The sequence below is a fragment of the Suricata suricatta genome, chromosome 3 (assembly GCF_006229205.1).
Source record: "Suricata suricatta isolate VVHF042 chromosome 3, meerkat_22Aug2017_6uvM2_HiC, whole genome shotgun sequence".
NCBI classification, from domain to species: domain Eukaryota; kingdom Metazoa; phylum Chordata; class Mammalia; order Carnivora; family Herpestidae; genus Suricata; species Suricata suricatta.
This window is the reverse complement of record NC_043702.1, coordinates 147285564-147305821: the sequence shown is the minus strand read 5'-3', so window position 1 is coordinate 147305821 and position 20258 is coordinate 147285564. Positions and strand designations below refer to the sequence as shown.

Genomic DNA, 20258 nt, shown 5'->3' with positions numbered 1-20258 from the left:
AATTTTTCAGGCATTGAGGCAGAAAAAACCCCCAGGTGATTACAAGAGGGAAAAGCCAGAAGACCAGGAAGTAATGGTCACAAAATCGGAGGGACAGAAAGCATGACCCACAGGCACTATACCAGGTGAATCTAAAGGCAACAGAGATCTTCAGTTGTGAGAACTGTCTTGAAAATCTGAATAAAGCAGCAGAAAATCATGAATGATGTAAGCCAAAGAGCTCAAAAGCAGAGGAGCCAAAGAAAGGACGGGTGGTGAGGATTACATCCAGTTAAATATAGAGTTGCAGAATATAATCCCAACAAAATGAAAATTGCATAAGCAACAAAAATCAGGATGTGGGAGATGCGGAGGGATGAAGTGTGGGGTGCTTATCATCTTGTCTTTCATAGCAGAATCAGCCATATGTCTCTAATGAAAGCATAACTTTAAAAAAATCAATAACTGCAGCCTTTTCAAAAGATTTTGAAAAATAATTCCTTTTCTTATATATAAAGGGAGTTTGTAGGTACCAATGTCTCTGTGGTTAGGAAACATTTATCTGAAGTACAAATGCCTTCAGTTGTAGTTTTCATTTTATTTCCTGTTATATGTAAGTATAAACAGACTTAACATTTCTGTATTTTAAACGCATGTAATACACGACCCCATTCTTAGACAATTATTTCTGTTTGTCTGTCATCTACCTGCCATTCTATTTGTGTCTATGGTTAGAGATATATCGGGACCGATGTTCAACAAATATTTCCAGTGGTGGGATCTGGGTGAATTACTACTTTCTTCTTTGCAGATGTCTGTGCTGTTTGAATTTTTATAACACGCGTGTGCCATTTTGGCAGAAATCATCAAAAACATTACTTAGGGACATTGAAGGCAAGCAGAAAGTGATTGTACCCAAAAATCAGTCCTTGAACAGATGGAGTAGGTCCTGTGGGCTGCTGTGGGATGGATGCGTTGGCTCCTTCCATGAGCTGGGTCTACCTCCCTGCTCACTGGATGGGTGGGAGACAGGAGAAGGTTTCTTGGAAGAGGTGGGCTTTGAGCAATCTGGACCTCAGAGAACAGGCAGATTTGGAGAGCATGTATTTTTCCAGGCACATCATGGATGATCTTACTTAACCTTCTGGGTCTATGGAGTAGATAGCATCATCTTCAGTGTTTGGATGGGGAAACTGAGGCCAGACAGAGAAAGCGAGGGGAGAACATAGCGGACAGAGCACAAGGCACAGGGTAAACTGGGAACTTAAGGGCAGCCAGAAGTCAGCCGGCAGTGCTCGGACCTGGCCTCCCTGGGGCCAGAGTGGAGAAAAACTCTAGGGGACAGGGTGTCCCGGGCGGAGTGAGGAAGATCCCATACAAGGGCTTTGAGGAAGGACCTTGTGACTGTACATGCACAAAAGGTGCCCTCAAAGCATGATGGCAATGAGTCTAGTGAGGGAAGGGAATGATGACTGGTGTTCCATGTCACCACAAACACGGCCCTGAGCACTGGGACCAGCTCCCAGGAGCAGTGGACATGTTAGGCTGAGGTCCTCCATGGAGATTCCCCACGCCTAGGAAAGGAGGGGGCTGGAGGACTGAAGTCACAAAGCAGGCAAAGGTGAGGCTGGTGACTACACCCACCTGAACCTGTAGGGCATGGAGACTCAGCTTTCAACTGGGGTCATGCTCTTAGAGGCCATAAATGGCTGCTTTTGCCTCCCGAAAGGTCATTAAGTCATTAATTACATAGCAAGTGGCAATAAAATGGTCTCGGGCTTCCTCATCTTCCCCAGAGCCCAGGGCCTTGCTGTATTTGGGCTTCAGCAGGACAGTTGAAACTGGTCATCACCTGGATCCCAAAACAGTGATGGCCTAGGAGTCCTGGCCTCTAGGTCCAGCCCCACTACTCACCATTGGGCAACCTTGGGCCAGCACGTCCAGCCTCTTCCCCATAAATGGCAGAGACTCTTTCCAAGTTCCTCTGAGAACATTTGTCCCACCCCCATCCCCCGTCATCACTTTGACCTTTGAAGCCCATCCCTTCCCTTCCCATGGATGGAACTCCCAAACCTCACTCCTCCCTCCAGGACTCGGAAACCACCTCACGGGACAAGCTAGAGGTTGAGGGTACAGCCTTTGAGGTCCAATAAATTTTATTGGAATCAAGGCTCTGCCACATACTAATCGTGTGACCTAAGCTGCGTCCATTAACCTCTCAGAGCCTCAATTTCCTCAGTCGTAACATGGAGATTGTATTATCTCCCCCATAAAACTGTCATGAGGATTAAATGGAATGGCACAAATAGCACGCCTGATGCACAGTGGATGCGTTATCCATCCGCCGGCCCCTTTCCTTCATGGAATCTTGCTGAATTCCTTGCCGCTCTTGACACTTACTCAGATCTCCATTCCAGCTGGTGGCCTGGGGCCATCAGATGTCTTCCTTGGGCTGTTTCTTCACCAGCGCTGATTGGCTGCCAGTCTAGTACAACTACCTACTAGGCCTTTGACCACTGGACCTCCCTCACAGGTCTGGAGGCGAGCAGTCCCCAGGGGAGAGCTGGGCTGTATGCCGCGTAGAGCCCTAGGATTCCAGACAGGGCAGGGAACCACCAGGCGGCACATCGAGACCATGGCTGTCCAACAAAGGCAATTCGAACCATGTATGTGATTTAAATTCTTCTAGTGATTGCATTTTAAAAGGTAAAAAGAGACAGGTGAAATTAATTTTAATAATATTTTTTATTCGACACAATATATCCAAAATATTATTTCAAAATATGATCAATATGAAAATTATTGAGATATTTGACCTTTTTCTTATATAAAGTGTTATATCTGCACTCTCTAGGTATAGGTATGGTATTGGACAGCACAGATTTTCAAGCTAGAGGCACATTATGGTCAGGAGACTGGTGAGGACAAAAGAAACAATAAAATAGGTATGAGTTCATCCATTCATTTGCTCAAAAACCATGAGTTCCTTCTATTCACCTGTGCCCGGTTCCACACGGGAAGCCGGTGTGAATTCCCTCTCCTGACCCATCAGCCATTCTGTCCCTTTCCTCCCCACCCCTATCCCCCCAGGCCATACCTCCCCACTCCCAGGGGCAGCTCTAGGCTAAATGGTGAGGCATCCGGCCCAACTGTGGGTCCCAGTTCTGCCAACTCAGCTCAGCAGGTCCCTTACCTGGAGTGGGAAGGGAAGAGAGAGGAAAAGACAAAGAAAAGGCCCCTTTGGATCTCTGTCCCTGAGGGGACTTGGGAACAACAGGATCCAGTCCCAAACTTTCTCCCCATAACTTCGCTTAACATGTGCAATGGGGCAGCCCAGTGGCAGGCCTCAGGGAGGGTGGTGCCCTGGCTGGAGCAGCCCCTGCCCCCACAGAGCTTCCTCTTCAGAGAGGAGCAGACTTGCTTGGTGCTCGTGAGGCTTCAAGCTTGTCTGAAAAAGCTGGAGACCCAGATTCCCAGGGAGACCTGAAGAGCCCCTCGCTTCCTAGCTTGTCTTGCCCAGTGAGCAGCTGGGCTCAGGAATCCAGCCCTGGGCTTCCAACCTGCCACTCACTGTCCTCAGCTCACCGGCCACGTCCATCCAGCCTAGGACAGCTCCTCTTCCTGCTCACAAATGGCCTGGAAGAAGCTTCATTTGCACCTTCTGCTGCCCTCAGGCTGGGAACCCACAAGAGCCAAACTTCCTGATGACAACAGTCCCTGAGCAAATAATTCTCCCATTCCTGGGATGACACAGACTCACTGTTTCATGCCTGGCATGTTTGCTGAGTGACTGTCGGATGATGTCGATCTCCCGGCACAACAGAGATGTCCATCTGGACCGGGATCCGTCCACCTTGCCGGACTCCTCATCATGACCTGACGTTCCTGAAGGGAACCGGTTGTGCAGCCCCAGGCAGATGCCTCTGTACTTTCTGAGCACACGTCTCGTCTATAAAACAGGGTAGCAACACCCCCTTTGTGGGAAGGTCATGAGAAAGAAATGAGGTCATGGATACAAAGAACTATGGCATACAGTAAGTGCTTAATCAATAGCTGGTCGTGTCCTCTCCTCTTCTGCCAGAGCCTTACTCTACAAGCGAGAGTCTGGCTGCCATCCCCTCCCCCTTCACAATAAGGGGGTGTCTCAGGGTGACCCAGGATCCATGTGTCTCTGTCTGGGGCAGGCCCTATCACCAGGGACTTCAAAGTGTGGTAGGAGCCCAAGGATCTCACTGGGGCCACCTGGAGTGGGAAGGAGAGAGGGCTCTTCTGGGTGACTGGGGCTCTGAACCCTTCCCGCCCAGTTCTGACCAGCTCCCCATCTATCTCTGTGATGTATTATGTCTCAAATATCTTTATTTGAAAATACATTTTCATTTCCATGAAAGGTTGAGGTCACTTCTTTATAACCTCTTCCTTTTATAGATTAAAGAATTAGGCCCTGTGCCGATCACAGCGAGAACAGGGTGCCGGGCCGAGCACTGAAGCCAGAGCTCCAATAACTGCAGGGGGCTATTCCAGCTCTGGGGCAGGTGGCCACTGACCCTGGCGCCCCACTGCCTCCCAAAGCCAGAGTGGAGAGTGGGCTGGCCACCCCGGCAGTGTTCGAACTCCAGCCAATGCTGTCCACACCCCCGAATGGGCAGGGCATTCAGCTCCCCTGTTCCCCGCCTCCCTGGATGCTGTGAGCTCAGGCAGCCCCCACCCCAGGAGCAAGGGGCCCCTTGGGCTGTGGATAGAGCTCAGAGGCAGGGAGTGAAGACGCCACGGTGCTTGGATTGAGCCTAGACCCTGTGGGCTCGGTGGGGCTGTCCCAAGCCCGGAGAAGTCTCTGGACACAGCCAGGAAACCCAGAGACTCCCTTTTCAAGAAGAGAGTGTACAGGGAAGAAAAGTCAATGCAGAAAAAGCTTTCCACGTACTAACCAGTAGCTGGTGTCACAGGTACTGGAGGACACAAAGCTGGTCACGACACAGGCCCTGGCCACAGGCTGCTGTTCACAGTGGGGATCTCTCAGGGGGGCTGGAGATGTGCTATATCCTGAATGTATACATTTGTCAAAACTCATCAAAATGTATACTCGAGATCTGTGCATAAAACACCATCTCAATGGCTAAAAAAAATGTCTTGCAGAGAGACAGACTCAGAGGAAGGGAAGTTATGAACTGGGGCTAGCAGATGAGTACATGCCTTCTTTAAAAAAATTTTTTTTAAATGTATATTTATTTTTTGAAAGAGAGAAACAAGAGTGGGAGGGAGAGAAGGGCAGAGAGAGAGGGAGACACAGAATCCGAAGCAGGCTCCAGGCTCTGAGCTGTCAGCACAGAGCCTGCCGCGCGGCTCGAACCCACAGACTGTGAGATCATGACCTGAGCCAACGAGGGATGGTTAACTTACTGAGCCACCCAGGCGCCCTTACATGCCTTCTTTATGTAAGGATTTGGAGACTGGATGGCATGGGGAGATGGGTGTGGCTCCCCATTCGAGCAAAGGCCCCTGGGAGTGACGAGATGAGATGGAGTCTGTCCAGAAGGCCGGGCTGGACACACCCATCTCTGTGTGCGAATTTTCCCCAGACTCTGCTCTGCTCAGGCCTCGCTCTAGTTCAGAGGCCACACCAAGACCTACACTCCAGCCCGGTCTAGCCTAACTCACTCTTGGTCCCTTTCCGGTCCTCAGCCCGACCCTCAAGGCTTGGTTGGGGGGATTAGTGCGAGCCATAAAAGGGGGATCCATGGCTGGTCTCGATCTCCCCCGAGGGCCAGGGTCCCAGGTCTACTGCCCAGGCAGAGGGGCTGTGGGAGCACTCCGGGGAGCTGCGGCCACCCAGACGACAGGGTGTGAGCTGGGGTTAGCCAGTGGCTTGGGGAGGTCGGCTGGGAGCCGTGTCTCATCGCTTGGGAAGCCAGGTGCAAGCGCGGGCACCTCCCCTGACGCAGGCGGCGGGTAGGGGTGAGGGGGGGCGGGCAGGTGGTGCTGCCAGGGGAACAGCCTGCTTTCCCCAGGGCTGCTGGGCCAGCCCCCACTCTGGCGAGCCTCCCCAGACCTGGGGGTGGGGGAAAGCCCCCAGTGAGCGTTCCATGCACCCAGTGCACTTTAGCAGGGGTCCAGAGCCTACTCCTGGGCCTGGCCTCCTACTGGGGCAGGGGTAGCCTTTCCTGAGCTCTGGAGTAGGACTCCTGAGTGACAGCTCACCGGGCGAGGCCAGGGCTGGGGGGAAGAGGGGGTCTACTAGCTGCAGCCGCCAAGAAACAGTGGAGCTACACCTCTCTCAGCTGTAGCAGGTGCGAGTCCCCCCACCCCTCCCCCCCAGGCCAAGCCCATCCCCCCTCCTCTTCTCTGACCTCTTGTAACTGCCATTATGTAGCCTGACCAGCGCCTGCCATCTGGTTACATAGCAAGCCCAGATGCACCGGTTCAAGGCGGGGGACCAGCTTGGTCCCATCAGAGAAGGAATGGAGGGGCCCCAGGCAGCCCCTAGTTCCCAGGGCTCCTTAGGGAGCTTGGCAGTGCCTGCGAGGCTGCCAGGGTGAGCCAACGTGGGCCAACTCCCTAATCATTATAAAACAAAACACCTCTCAGGAAGGAGTTTGAAAACGGTGAGCTCAGCAGAACCGGGGGCCTTTCCTCTCCCCAGCTTGCTAGGAGGTAGAGGGAGGGGCTCACCGGGGCCACCAGGGGCCACCTTAGTGTGGCCCCCGTCACCCCACCTGCCATAACCTCGTCTTCGTCCAGTTCTGCCAAGCCTGCTTTGCCCAGGGTGCGCTGCTTTTTGGTTGAGCATACTCCTTTAGTCCAGTCGTGGATTCAGAGTGGGCTGTCCTGTCGCCAGCAGAGATGGGACAGGACAACAGAGTGGTGATGGGCATGCAAGGCCGGTGGGAGGGTCCCCAAGCCCGCTGTCCTGTGGACGTGAGAACAGCTGCTCAGCCAGGATCCCCGTCGGCTCTTGGAGTGGGGCACAGCTTGAGGCTGGGTGGCCCCCGCCTTAGTAGACATTGATGCAATTCCGTCCATGGTCCAGCTGTGAGCCAAGAGCTTGCCCCTGAGCCCCCGAGCCTGGAGACTGGGCCTCTGGGGACGGGAACTGTTCATGGGGTTGGGGAATGGAGGGGAGGGAGACAGAGGGACAGGGCTGGGTTTCCTGGGGCAGAGGGTCCATGCAGGGAGGAGAGCTCTAGAGAGAACTGTCAGGGGTGATGGACAGGCTGGCAGGGTTTCGAGCTGGCTATGGGGTCTGGGGATTTGCTGGGAAGGGAAAGATCACCTTCCAGGGGGAGGTTGGAGCCAGCAGGTGGATCGGAAGCTCACTCTGCACTAGGAGGAACCCCCCCCCCGCCCACTCCACAGCTAACTACCAGGCCAACCAGGCTGCTCCTACAGTATCAACTGCGGCAAAGTGCTGAGGATGAGCACCTGTCTCTTTACCCTTGGGGACCCCACCCTTCCTGAGCCTGTACCCAGCCTATGCCCCACATCCCAGGCACCTCACCTAGGACACCACGTCCTCGGAGCGGGACACAGCTGTCAGCAGCAAAGGCCGCACCCTTGAGGTGCCTCCCTGCTGGGCCACCAGACACCTACCCAGTTGAGGTGGGCAAAGGTGGAGGGAAAGAGTCCCTTCCATCGTCCAGGGAGGACATGGTGCCAGGCAGCCAAGTGTCAGATCTGGGTCTGAGTTCCTTGTGAGGCCCGGTGTCAATTTCCCCTGCCACCATGCCACCAGCCTCATGCACTCTTCCTTGGCGTGACCATGCCCTGTCCTTGTTGGGATGTTCTGTGGTCCCTGGCACTGCTCTTTAACCCTCAGGGAGATCTCCAACTTTGGAAGGAAGCAGGAAGGAGAGAGGAGGCTCTGCTGTGTGGGTCTGGCCTGTCTTCTCCAAGGTCCTGCAGGGGGAAAGAGAGGGGGAAGCAGTCTAGAATCCTACCCAGGATCCAGGAGGAAAGGTGCTAAAGAGACGTGCACCTGGGGAGAGGTGGGAAAGCCAAGCAGGCCACGTAACAGCGGGAGAGGGAGAATGATACAGGCTGGGCCCCACCCAGGGCCCGGGCAGCTTCTCCTCACCTATAGGCCATTCAGGGCATCCAGACCGCCAAGGGTCCTGCCTCCTGACCTGACCTGTACTCTTGAAATCTTTTCTGTGATACCAGGGCCCTAGCCCTGACCCCTAGAAGACCCTAGGCTGAGAGTCTGGCCAGGCTGAGGACCATGGAAGGTGGCTAGGGGAGGGCGCTGGGGAGGGAGATATACCTCACCCACGTTCCGCACAGGAGTCCCGGGCACAGCATGTCCTAGAGAGACCTGGGAGAGAGCAGAGGGGGAGGGAGAACCCCCTGGTGCCCACTACCCAGCCCTGGCTCCAGCTTCCCTCCCATCCTCCTCCCCTGCTCCCTTGCCTTAAGGCTGTCTCCAGATTTTTCAAAGGGCCCTTTCTCTTGACCCCACATGCTACCTTCTCCAACGCTGCTGCAAAGCCTATGGTGCCACCTGGTGGCCAAGTTTGGGATGGCAGGCCATATGACACCCGGGCCTCAGAGGAACTGGCTGAAACTGGCTAAGGCCTTTCTAGTCCCCTCCCCACAATCTGTGCTCTCCCTGAGCTGCAGGCCTTTCTGTGGCTGGACCCCACTGCCCTGGCTGCCTTCCACCTGCTCCAGATAAGCGGTGGTGTTGGAGAGCTGGGCCTCCACCCGAGGTGTGAGAGATATAGAAATAACAGTGCCCAGGATTGGGGAGGGGTTGTCTGGGTGGCTCAGTCCTTAAGAGTCCGACTCTTGATTCTGGCTCAGGTCATGCTCTCATGGTTTGTGAGTTAGAGCCTGCCTCTGGCTCTGTTTTGGCAATGTGGAGCCTGCTTGGGATTCTTTCTCTCCCTCTCTCTCTCTGGCCCTCCCCTTCCCCCAAATAAACAAATAAATAAACATTTTTTAAAAAGCAAAAACAGCAAGGGATATGGAGTAAAATTGGATCCTCACAACGGCATGCTGGGGGAGGTTCTAGGTTGATCTCCATTGCACATACAAAGAACTGGGTTCAGAGACATGAAATATGAAATGACTGGCCCAAGAGCACACAGTAGTAATGATGGTGTTGTAATTGATCCCCCTGTCAGGACAGCCAGGGCTTCTCCACTTTGCAGACAGCCTGTCGAGTCTGCGGCCTCAATCCCAGGAAGAGCTCAAGCCCTGGAGGAGAGAGTGGAAAGAACACTAAACCGGGAGTTTGATTTTATTTTTTAAAAATTTTTAATGCTTTTTATTTATTTTTGAGAGACAGAGAGAGACAGTGCAAGCAGGGGAGGGTCAGAAAGAGAAGGAGACACAGAATCTGAAGCAGGCTCCAGGCTCTGAGCTAGCTGTCAACACAGAGCCCGACTTGGGGCTTGAACCCATGAACCACGAGATCTTGACCTGAGCTGAAGCCGGACGCTTAACCGACTGAGCCACCCAGGCACCCCGGGAGTTTGATTTTAATCCCAGCTCTACAACTAATTCGCCATGGTGCTCTGGGCAAGGCATTTTCCCTCTGGGTCTTATGCATCCCCTGACGGAGTCAGATCAGACAGTCATCCATGGGCTGGGAGAATCCTGGCTTCCACAGGTCACTGGGTACCCAAAGAAGGTGTTGAATGAGGTTCTGGGGTTCTGCCATGGGGTGTTTGAAGCAGGCCTCAAAGACCATAGGTCGAGTGCTCAGTGATACCTTCTTCCCTGCCCCCATGCTCCCCCTTCTGGGAAGCACTTCTGGCCAGTCTCTTAAAATCCTCAATTTCCCCTCATAATGCACCCCTTGGAGCCCCTCTTTCACTCCCACAGACCAGGGACTCCAGCCACTATGGGCTTTGCTTGGGTGATTGGAATGCACTTTCCCAGGGCTTCAAGAATGCACATGCTCTTGTCCCCACAGAAGGCTCTCTCTCACATCTATGCCTAGAACATTCTGCCTTGCAGTCCTCACCCAGGCCAGCACGGATCCCTGAGCCAAGTGGCCCCATAGCGCCCGGCCCTTCACATGGAATATGGACTTGTTTGGCTTTGGGACCTCCAGTAAGCCTCTCAGAGCGACAGCCTGGGTGTAACTGTATTCCCAGGCATGCGGCAGACTCAGAAACCTTAAGAATGTCTGTACATGGCCTAGCATGACTATTGCCACCAACTCATGTTTACTCTGTAACACAGCACCTGGCTGCCTATTTGCTTCTACCCAGTTCCTGTCCCCAGCCCCTCCTATCCATCTAAGGACAGGGGCCATGCCTCCCCTCCACACACAGGAGCTGAGGAGAGGCTGCTGTTGGGTCTCCTGACTCCAGCATCAGTTGCTGGCTCCCAGGAGTCAGTGTCACAGGTGTCCTGGGGAAGGAGCCGGGGCCACTGTCACACCCATAGCCACCTAGGGCGTGTTCTTCTCCCTGGGCAGGAGAGCACACACTTGGGGAGATGTACTGAAAGTGTGGAAGGGAGGGAGGAGCAGCCCCATTGTAGTCAAAGAATAACAGAAACAGCAGACAGAACAGGAAGGAACCCTCGGGGCACAGATAGGGGCCGGGACTTGTTAATCTCTCAGAGCTCAGTCAGCATCCAGGTGTCCTGGCCCAGGGCTCTTCCACTGCCTGTGGTCTTGGGTGCTGCAAGAGGGTTCTCCCAGGAAATGAGAGAGTCCCTGACCCGCTTCCCAGCATGTTTGGGGTGGAGAGGCCGAAGGAGCAATTGGAGGGCTCCTGGAGGAGGAGACAGGTGCAGAGCCCCCTTCACAGCCCAGTGCCCCGGGGTGATTTAGATCCCAAGCAGCCAGGCAATAAAGCCTCTTATTGTTGCCTTGATGAATATTCATTATGATGTATTCTAACATCAACTGAGCACGTCCCCTCCTTTGACAGTTGGGTAAATGAGGTGTGCGGAGATGAAGTGACTGGACCTCAGATGCTGTCTGCTGACCCTTCTCTATGCTTCTCAGGCCTACTCTCCCCGCCTCTGCCTTCCGCCGCTCTCCCCGGGGCCTGTCTCGGCCCTCTCCCCAGGCCAGGAAGCCTCAGTGGTCGCCTTGCCTTGCCCGGGCCGGGCACTGTTCCTCGGGCCGCTGGCTTCTCAGCCCGCAGCAGCTGCAGAGGCCTGGAGGCCAGAGGGGTAGGCAGTGAGTGGGACCCTCCCCTCAGGGCTGGATGTCAGTCCGAAAAGTGGGGACCTTGGGTTAGGCGTCTGGGCTCCACTATGTCTGTTCCAGAACCCCATGCCTCTCTCCCCCATCCTGCCTGGGGTTGCCAGACTACCCCCAAAGGACCGCACCCTCTTCCCACCGGGCAGCTGTGGGCCCCCTGGGGTGATCTGAGGGGGCCTGGGAAGCACTTCTCTCTGCTCCAAGTATCTTTTCTAAGAAAGAGGCTGATGTTTGCCCTTAGGGTGTGGCTTGAGGAGAGTGGCAGGGGAGGACTGTCCCCAAGACAGCGCCAGCCACCCATGGCTGCTGTGGACCTGCTATGAAGCTCCTGGCCCTTTGGCTTCTGTCATCTCATTCCGTCCTCCCAAGGGTCCAGCAGGAGGGGACATCCTGAGCCTGTTCTGCTGATTCAGACATAGAGCAAGTGGCCAAACCAGAAGCAGGTCGCTTCCTGGTGAAAACGTGTGGCTGGCTACCCAAAAGACAAATTGACCGAAGGACAAATGGCCAGTCCCTGAGGGTGCCCTCAAGGCCTCCCCCTCCTGCCACCACCCAAGATTCTTTCCCAGTGCCCCAAGGGTGCTGAGTCACCCTCTTCCATGCCTCAGTCCATGGTCTTCCTCCTCTGACTTCTCACTCATTCATCAAGCTCCAGCTGAAATGTCACCTCCTCCATAAAGCCACCCCAGCACAATTTGCTCTCCAGGCCATGCCCCTACTATGGTGGCCCATTCTTGCCAACACCTTTAACACTGTGACCAACAAGCTCTTCACAGCCTCTTTTGGCCAAACCCCGCTGTGGGTTTGGGGTGGCTGTACTCATGCCTTGCCGCTCACCTCTTCCTGGGTTGGTAGCCCAGGAAGGTCAAGGCCCATGACCCACTTGGTCTCCTCTGGGGCCCCCGTCGGCTCCCTCTCTGGTCTGCTCCAGACAGTGCCTGCTGAGCCCCTCATCCTATAGGGGCTCCATGAGGAAAGGCCAGAACTCCCTGCCCCCAAGCCCATCTGCAGCCCCCAGGCCCCACAGAGAGATGTCTGCTCTGGAAGGTTCTTTCCACCCTAGCCACGCCCAAGGGAGCCTTCTCAGGCTTGACTTACTTGACCTTCCACAGCATCCGGTCGCATGGATTCTCTCTCCTTAACACCTACTGGCGTCCCTCCTGCCTCCTTGGCCACTTCTCAGCCCTCAGCCCACCTCGGGGCTCACCCTAGCACCCTACCTCAGAGCTGCTGCATCCCCTCCCACATCCTCCTAACCAAAGGAACACACACCTCTCAAATGCACATCTCCAACCCTGATCCCTTACCCAACTCCCTGCCAGCCTCACCACCCGGATGCGCTGGGCCCTCGGCATGTTGTCCCCCTTCTCAGGAAGTGGCACCCCTGTCCCTTTCAGCTGGCAGCGGAGATCCAGTCTCGAAGATTCCATTGTAAAGACCCAAACTTCACTTCTTTCTCTCCCAGATGCGCCCATGGTTTATTGGTACCTCACCCTGGAAACTCCTCCTTAGGACTCAGGAATTGCTAATTTGTCCTTTGGGACTTTGATCAGACACGACTCTCTCCAGAAAATCTTTCTCGATTCCCCTAAGCCGGGTTAGGTGGCTAGCTACATGCTCCCATGGCACCTGTGCTTACCTGTGAGCTCGCCCTGACTCACGGGTAGTGCACCTGCCTGGTCACTGGCCAGTGCGCTCCTAGGCTCGGGGCCTCTGTAGGGAACAGGCCATGTTTTGTTCTCTTAGCACCCAGCTGGGGCCTGGCACATAACAAGCACTCAGTAACAACTGGATGAGGGAATTGATAAGTTAATGAGAACAATGCTTGGGAAACCCTGAGGCTTTGGAGCTAGAGAAAAACCCCATAAGGGAGAGGTGAGCCGGCCGGGAGGTCTTCTCTGCCTCAGCGGTACTGCCACCAGGGGCCTGCTGCCTGCCATCAGCTGTCATTGACAGGGTGACGAAGGACCCTCACTGGGGAACCAGTCATAACATCACTGGGCTTTATCAGTACTGCTAAAAGTGTGTCCTTCCTCATGACCTTGGGAAGGAGGCAAAAGACTATAGTGTCAGCTCCTTTGAGGAAAGTCCAAGACCCAAGGTGGTGAAGTGAGGCGCCCGAGGTCCCCAAGGAGGCAGTGGTAGGCTTCTAACTCTCAGTGAAATTTGTCTGGCCCACCCTGCTCTCAGCAGCTGCTGGGCCCTGGGGTGCCACTTGGCTCTGTCACACTCTCCTTCACCTTCCCCAGTTCCCACCGGCTTCTGTCCAGCTGCGACTACAGAGCCTGAGAGAGCCAGGCCACCTGGCCCATGGCCCTCTCCTCCTCTCCATCCCCAGCTTCTCCTCTCGTCTCCAGCCAGCCTCCGGGGACCCCTGTACTCCTTTCCCCAGGGACTGGGGCATCCACAGGGTCTTCCAGAGGCTGGTGGCCAGGGACTAGACATGGCACTCCAGATGGGAGCCTGATGTCTGAGCCCAGTCCAGCCCTCGGCGGAGCAGCCTCAGGGGCTCTTGCTCCAGATGGGATGGCCTCTCGGATAGCAATACGAGCTGACCTGCTGCTCCTCCCTGGCCCACAGCACCTGGGGCCATCTCTCTGGAGGGACATTGGCCGGTATGCGCTCAGCCAGCCCTGTGGCTTCCAGGAACTTCAGCCCCAGCTTGGCCTGTGCTCTTGAAAGGTTGGTAAGCCCTTAGCTCCAGGGACCTCAGGCCTGACACAGCAGTTCTTCATTTCCTTTTTAAGCTTTATTATATTTCATTTTCTTTTTCTACCTGTTCTACTGTTGATGGATATGGGGTTGCCTCCAGTGTGTGGCTATTGTAGGAGCCACAATATGAATGTTCTTCTACATGGGGCACGTATATAAAAGTTTCTCGCCTATACTATATATGTAGGAGTGGAATTTCTGGGTCCAAAGGTATAACTCCTATAATGGTTAATTTTATGTGCCAATTTGGCTGGAATAAGGGATGCCCAGATAGCTGGTAAAACATGGTTTCTGGGTGTGCCTGTGAGGGGGTTTCCAGAAGAGATTAGCATTTGTCTCCAGAGACTGAGTAAAGAAGGTGGTCCTCACCAATGCAGGTGGACATCGCATAATCTGGTGAAAGCTTGAATAGGGCAGAAAAGCAGAGACATGGCACATTTGCTCTCTGTGTAAAGCTTGACATCCGTCCATCTTCTGCTTGTGGATGCTGATGCTTCTGTAGGCTCAGAAAGGACTCACACCATTGTCTCCTCCAGTGCTCAGGTCTTGGGCCTCAGTTTGGACTTGAACTTCGGTACCAGCTTTCCTGAACCTCCAGCTTGCAGACAGAAGACTGTGGGATGTATCTGCCTCCATAATCCCTCATGATAAATCTCTATGTATCTCTATAGATCCTATTAGTTCTGTTTCTCCAGAGAGCCATCCCCAATACAATTGCCATGTTCTTTTTCTATTTTTTAAATTTTTTAATGTTTTATTTATGTTTGATACAGAGAGAGACAGAGCATGAGAGGGGGAGGGGTAGAGAGAGAAGGAGACACAGAACCGGAAACAGGCTCCAGGCTCTGAGCTGTCAGCACAGAGCCTGACGAGGGGCTTGAATCCACGAACGTGAGATCTGACCTGAGCCGAAGTCGGAGGCTTAACAGACTGAGCCACCCAGGTGCCCCTACAATTGCCATGTTCAAGTTGACAGGTAACGGCGGACTTTCCCTAATTTACACCCCTTCTAGCAGTGGGGGAGAGTCCCCATGCTTCACAGCCTTACCAACACTAGAACAGACCGCTAGTTTCTGCCAGTCTGATAGAGGTGAAGTGCTATACAGTTGTGTGTTTGATGTTACTATGTGTTTAATTGTGGGTTTTTTTAATTAAAAATTTTTTAATGTTTATTTATTTTTGAGAGAGAGACAGAGAGAGACAGAGAGAGACAGAGCACGAGCAGGGAAGAGGCCGAGAGAGCCGGAGACACAGAATCTGAAGCAGGCTCCAGACTCTGAGCTGTCAGCACAGAGCCCAACTCGGGGCTCAAATTCATGAGCTATGAGATCATGACCTGAGCCGAAGTTAGACGCTCAACCGCCTGAGCCACCTAGGTGCCCCTTTAACTGTGTGTTTAAATGTCATAAATTAGAGCTGAAAGTTTAGGGTTCCAAATGAAATTGAATATTTTCCCCATATATTTATGAGCCAATACCTCTTTTTTTGAAAGATCTGATTGCTTCTTTTGCTCATTTCTCTCTTGAGATGTTTGTCTTTTTCTCATTGATTGCAAGGGTATAGACACTAATTATGGGCCATAATTCTTTGACAGATATTTGTGAAGCACATCTTTCTCCCACTCTGTGGCTTATCCTTTCATACACTTTGTTATCTCTAGATGAACACATAGGCCTAATTTTAATATAGTCAAATTTATACTCTTTTCCTTTATGGCTTTGCTTTTGGCATCTTGTTTAAGAAACCCTTTTCTACCTCAAAGTAACATAGACATTTTCTTACCATATCTTCTAAGATTTATAGTTTCACCACTTACGTGTGAATTTTTAATACACCCAGAATTTGTTTTTATGTGTAGTAGAAGGTAGCAATTTAGCTTCACTTGGATAACCAATTGTCCTAGAATAACATATAAGGGTTGACTCTTTCCTATTGATTTATAATGTCCACTGTATCATAAATCAAGTTTCCAAATAGGCATGTGTCTGCTTATTCTGTTATTTCTATATGTCTCTTGATACACCAAAAACACACTGTTTTAATGTCTGTAGAGACAATAAATCTTGATAACTGACAGGGCAAGTTTTTTCCTTTCTTTTTATTCTCCTTCAGGAATGTTTTGACTTTTTTTTTTTACTCTGTTCATCCACACAAATTTTAGATTTGCTTTATTAATTTGTATGGAAAACACTGCTGGGAGTTTTTAAATTGAAAATGCATTGAATCTATCAGTGAATCTGAGGAAAACTGACATCTTGGTAATATTATCTTCCTATCCAGGAACATAGTATGTCCATCCCCCTATGCCTTTAAAATTTTTTCAATAAAGTTTTATAATTTCTCCCTCTATGTTTTGCACATCATCTTCTCTCAGATCTATTCCCAGGTATTTCATATACCTGTTCCTATTCTAAATGATATCTTTTTAAAGTTACATTTTCTAATTGCATGCAGCTGTTTTATGAAAATACATTTTTTTGGGCATATTATTTATTTTATCCAGAACTCTTGTTAAATTCTCTTCTTGAATTGTAGAATTTGTAGATCATTTTTCATTTTGTATATAGGCAATCCTATTGTGTATAAGTAATGCTAGCTTTGTTTCTTTCTTTCCAAATCTTATGTTTATTTGTGGGGTGTTATTTTTGCACTGTCTAGGAGCCCCTGTATAATGTTAACTATAAATGATGACAGTAGGCATTATGTCTTTCTTCAGCTTTAAAGAGAATGCTTTCAACATTTCAACAGTAATTATGATATTTGCTGCAGGTTTTTGTAGGTACCCTTTATGGACATTATGGATGTTTACTTCTTTTCCTAGTTTGCTAAGAGTTTTTTTTAAAATCACTAATATAACAATAGCAAACATGTATTACCACGTGCCAGGATTGTTCTAAATGCTTTACATATATAAATTATTTTAATCCTCACAACAAACCTATGAGGAAAGTATTGTTATTATCTTCATCTTTGTAGATAAGAAGGAAATGGAAGCTCAGAGAGATTAAATAACTTGCCGAAGGTCACAAAGCTCCTTAATGATATAGTGAGCATTCAAAACGAGGCAGCCTGGCTCTGGAGTCCCTGTTTGTGACACGCTCCACTTCCCGTCCTTAGATGTGGAATTTTACTGAACCTTTCTCGTACATCTGTTGAAATGCTTGTATGGCTTCTCTTTCATTTCATCAATGTGATGGATTACATTAATCGTTTTTCTAATAAGAATCCAGTATTGCAGCTCTGATGTAAATCTATCTTGTTCATGATACATAAATATTTTTCCTCCTTACTGAATTCAGTTTGCAAATATTTGTTAAGGACTTTGCATCTCTGTTAATGAGTTACACCGGCCAATCGTTTTCCTCCTTTGCACTGTCCTTGCAGTGCTGCGTCAAGGTTAGGCTAAACTCATACACGAGGTTGGAGAATACCCCTTCCTTTTCTGTTCTCTGGAGAAGTTTTTAAAGATTGTAAATGGTCCCCAAACATTTGGATGGATATTACACCTATCAGACTGTTGGGCTATGTTTTCTGTGTGGGAAAAATGCTTAGCTACCAACTGAATTTCTTCAATGATATGGGACTATTTAGGTTTTCCATCTCTTCTTGGGTCTGTTTTGGTAAATGGCCTTTTTTTACAGATTCACACATTTCATTAAAATTTTCAAATGTATTAACATATAGTTTTAAATAGTATTCCTTAGTCTCTGCTGAATATGTAATGCATCCGTTTTCACTCTTAGTGTTTATTTTCACCATTTTTTTCCTCCGTGATTAATCATCACAAAAATCTGTCAGTTTTATGAACCATTGCAAAAAGATAATCTTTGAATTTAACTATTCCCTCTATGATGTGTTTTATTTCATTAATTTTTGCCCTTCTTTGTTTTCTTCTAAGTTTTGAAATATCATTCTGCTTTTTTTTTCATCATTAAAAAGCTATTTGCTGTGTTAGTGAAGATGGGCTTCCACAACAAACTCTAAACCTCAGTAGCCTACTGTGATACAGTGAAGTGGAGTGGTATGGAGCTTGAGTTCCTTTCATCGATTGGCTCCACCAGATTCTAGAGCTAGGGAGTCCAAAGGATTCTTCGCATCTAGAAAGTGGATGCTTGCAAAGGAAATTTTAAGAGTTAGACCTGGAAGCTCTTCACATTGCGTCTGGGCATACGCCATTGGCCAGAACTCAGTCACATGATCATATTCGTGGTGGAAGGCTGGATGACTGTCTCTGATATGAATCCTTTCTTCATTGATTTTGAGCCTGTTTTTTTTTCTTTTTGAGAGTTAGCATATAAGCTATAAATTTCCTTCTACATTTGATTTTCACTGAAGTCTACAAGTTTTTATATTTAGTTTTATTAATTATTATTATTATTTCTTTCTAAATATTTTTCTTTTATCCACGTGGCTGTCGTTTGAATCATTAATTGTTTAAAGGTGTATTTTTAAATTTCCAATTGTATGAGATTTTTTTCTATATGTCTTTTATTATGGATTTCCAACTTAACTGCATTGTGGTCAATGTGCTCTACGTAGTAACAGTCATGTAAGGTTTGGTCAGGCTTGCTTCATAACCTAGCACATAGCGATTTTCATGAATGTTTTATTCCTGCTTTAAAATAATGTTGTTCTCTATTTGTTGGGCACAATGGTCTATGTGTATCCTTTATAACAAGCTCATTAATAGAGTTGTTCACCTCTTCTATATCCTTATTACTTTTGTACCCGCTTGATATGCTAACTGCTGAAAGAAGTGTGGCATAATATCATAATGATTAGTCATTTTTTCTTGTAATTCTATCGATTTCTGCTTTAGATGTTTTGATGCTATATTCAAAATATACCTGGGGGCTCTGTGTTTATGTGCATACCAGTTCAGGATAATCTTTGTAAATAATGCTAAGTATTTCATTTTTTATTTGTTCAAATAAACTCTTTCTCCTCATCCCCCTGGAATTAGGTAAGTGGCCTCAGTCCAGTGTGACTGGAGGTTGCATTTAAATCAAGCCTTTACTTCCATTTCTGTACATTTGCCTCATTGTCCCTCTTCTTTCATTTTTATTCATGGAGTCAAGAGAGAAGAGACGTGTGTGGTTGAGTCTCTGTACATGGCCTATTGAGAAACTGGAAGAGACATTAACATCTTGAGGAATAAGGAATGAATGTTTGAGCTCACTCTATGCCAGGGACTAAGCAAGAAGAGGAGGATCCAAGAATGAATAAAGGCCAGCCCCCACTTCCATGGAGTCAGTATCCTAGCTGGAGAGGAAGCAGACACACACCTGTGCAGGAACAAAGATAAGAATGACAGCAGACTTCTCAACACAGCTGAGTGTCAAAGATAATGGAGTGACATCTTTAGAGTATTGGAATGAAAACAAAGAAGAACTTAGGATTCAATACCCCCCAACATTTTTTCCAACAACTAAGGAGTGGGGTAATGCAATGGTAGCTTAAGCTGAATTTCCTGGGACACATATGGCAAACAGGGTCATTTCCATGGGTCATCCAGCTCCAGGGTGAACTCCATGCTCTTATTTTTTTTTTTTAATTAAGGCTTAGTTTTGTAACACACGCATGCGCGCACCCACACACGTGCGAAACAACAAAAAAGTCAGTGGAATCTTCAAGACTTCTGAAGCAAAAGAGGCACATTTTAGATTTTTTCCTTTTTGAAATGTAATGGTAGTTATGTTTCATAGTTATTTTAGTCTTGTTACATTCAAAAGTAGACTTATTGTTTTACTTTTGATAAGTAATGACATTAAATGTATGAATATTGTATTTAGAGTTAAGCACTTGAATTTACTACAGTAAGTATTTGTTGAACCTTAGTATGTGCCTGAGTTCTATCTACATTGTGAGGATAAATAATAAACTAAGTTCCTCTCTCATGGAGAGTGATCATCAACAAATTAACGTTTACTTCATTTTATTGGCTCATTTCCCTGAACATAACACCCCGACTTCATTGAGTTTTCTGAGATTTTGATCTAAAGAATTGTTATCCTAAATAGCACAAATAATTTGAAAGAAAGAGTGGTCAATGACGTACTTTGTCTTTAAAAAAATTTTTTTTAAATTTATTTACTTTGAGAGAGAGAGCATGTGTATGTGATCAGGGCAGGGCAGAGAGAGAGGGAGAGAGAGAGAATCCCAAACAGGCCCCTTGCTGTCAGTATGGAGCCCTCGTGTGGAGCTCGAACTCACAGACCATGAGATCATGACCTAGGCTGAAACTAAGAGTTGGACGCTTAACCTATTGAGCCTCCCAGGTGCCCCTGTATTTTCTCTTTTATAATTAAAATAACTGTAAAAAGAGGAAAGGAGTTCTGAGGATAAAGAGAACAAATGTTCCAACTTTCTTGCTGGATTGCTGATCCAGTCTCTCCTTTTCTTTTTTTAG

The 20258-nt window shown here is 49.2% G+C and overlaps 1 long non-coding RNA gene across 1 annotated transcript; it reads left to right on the top strand.

The window, feature by feature from the left end:
- Window positions 1-10887: 10887 nt before the first annotated feature.
- Window positions 10888-19467, top strand: LOC115286756. The gene is made up of 3 exons (XR_003906254.1): window positions 10888-11106; window positions 13718-13819; window positions 18923-19467. It is a non-coding gene; the product is annotated as an uncharacterized LOC115286756 (long non-coding RNA).
- The last annotated feature ends 791 nt before the right edge of the window (window positions 19468-20258 follow it).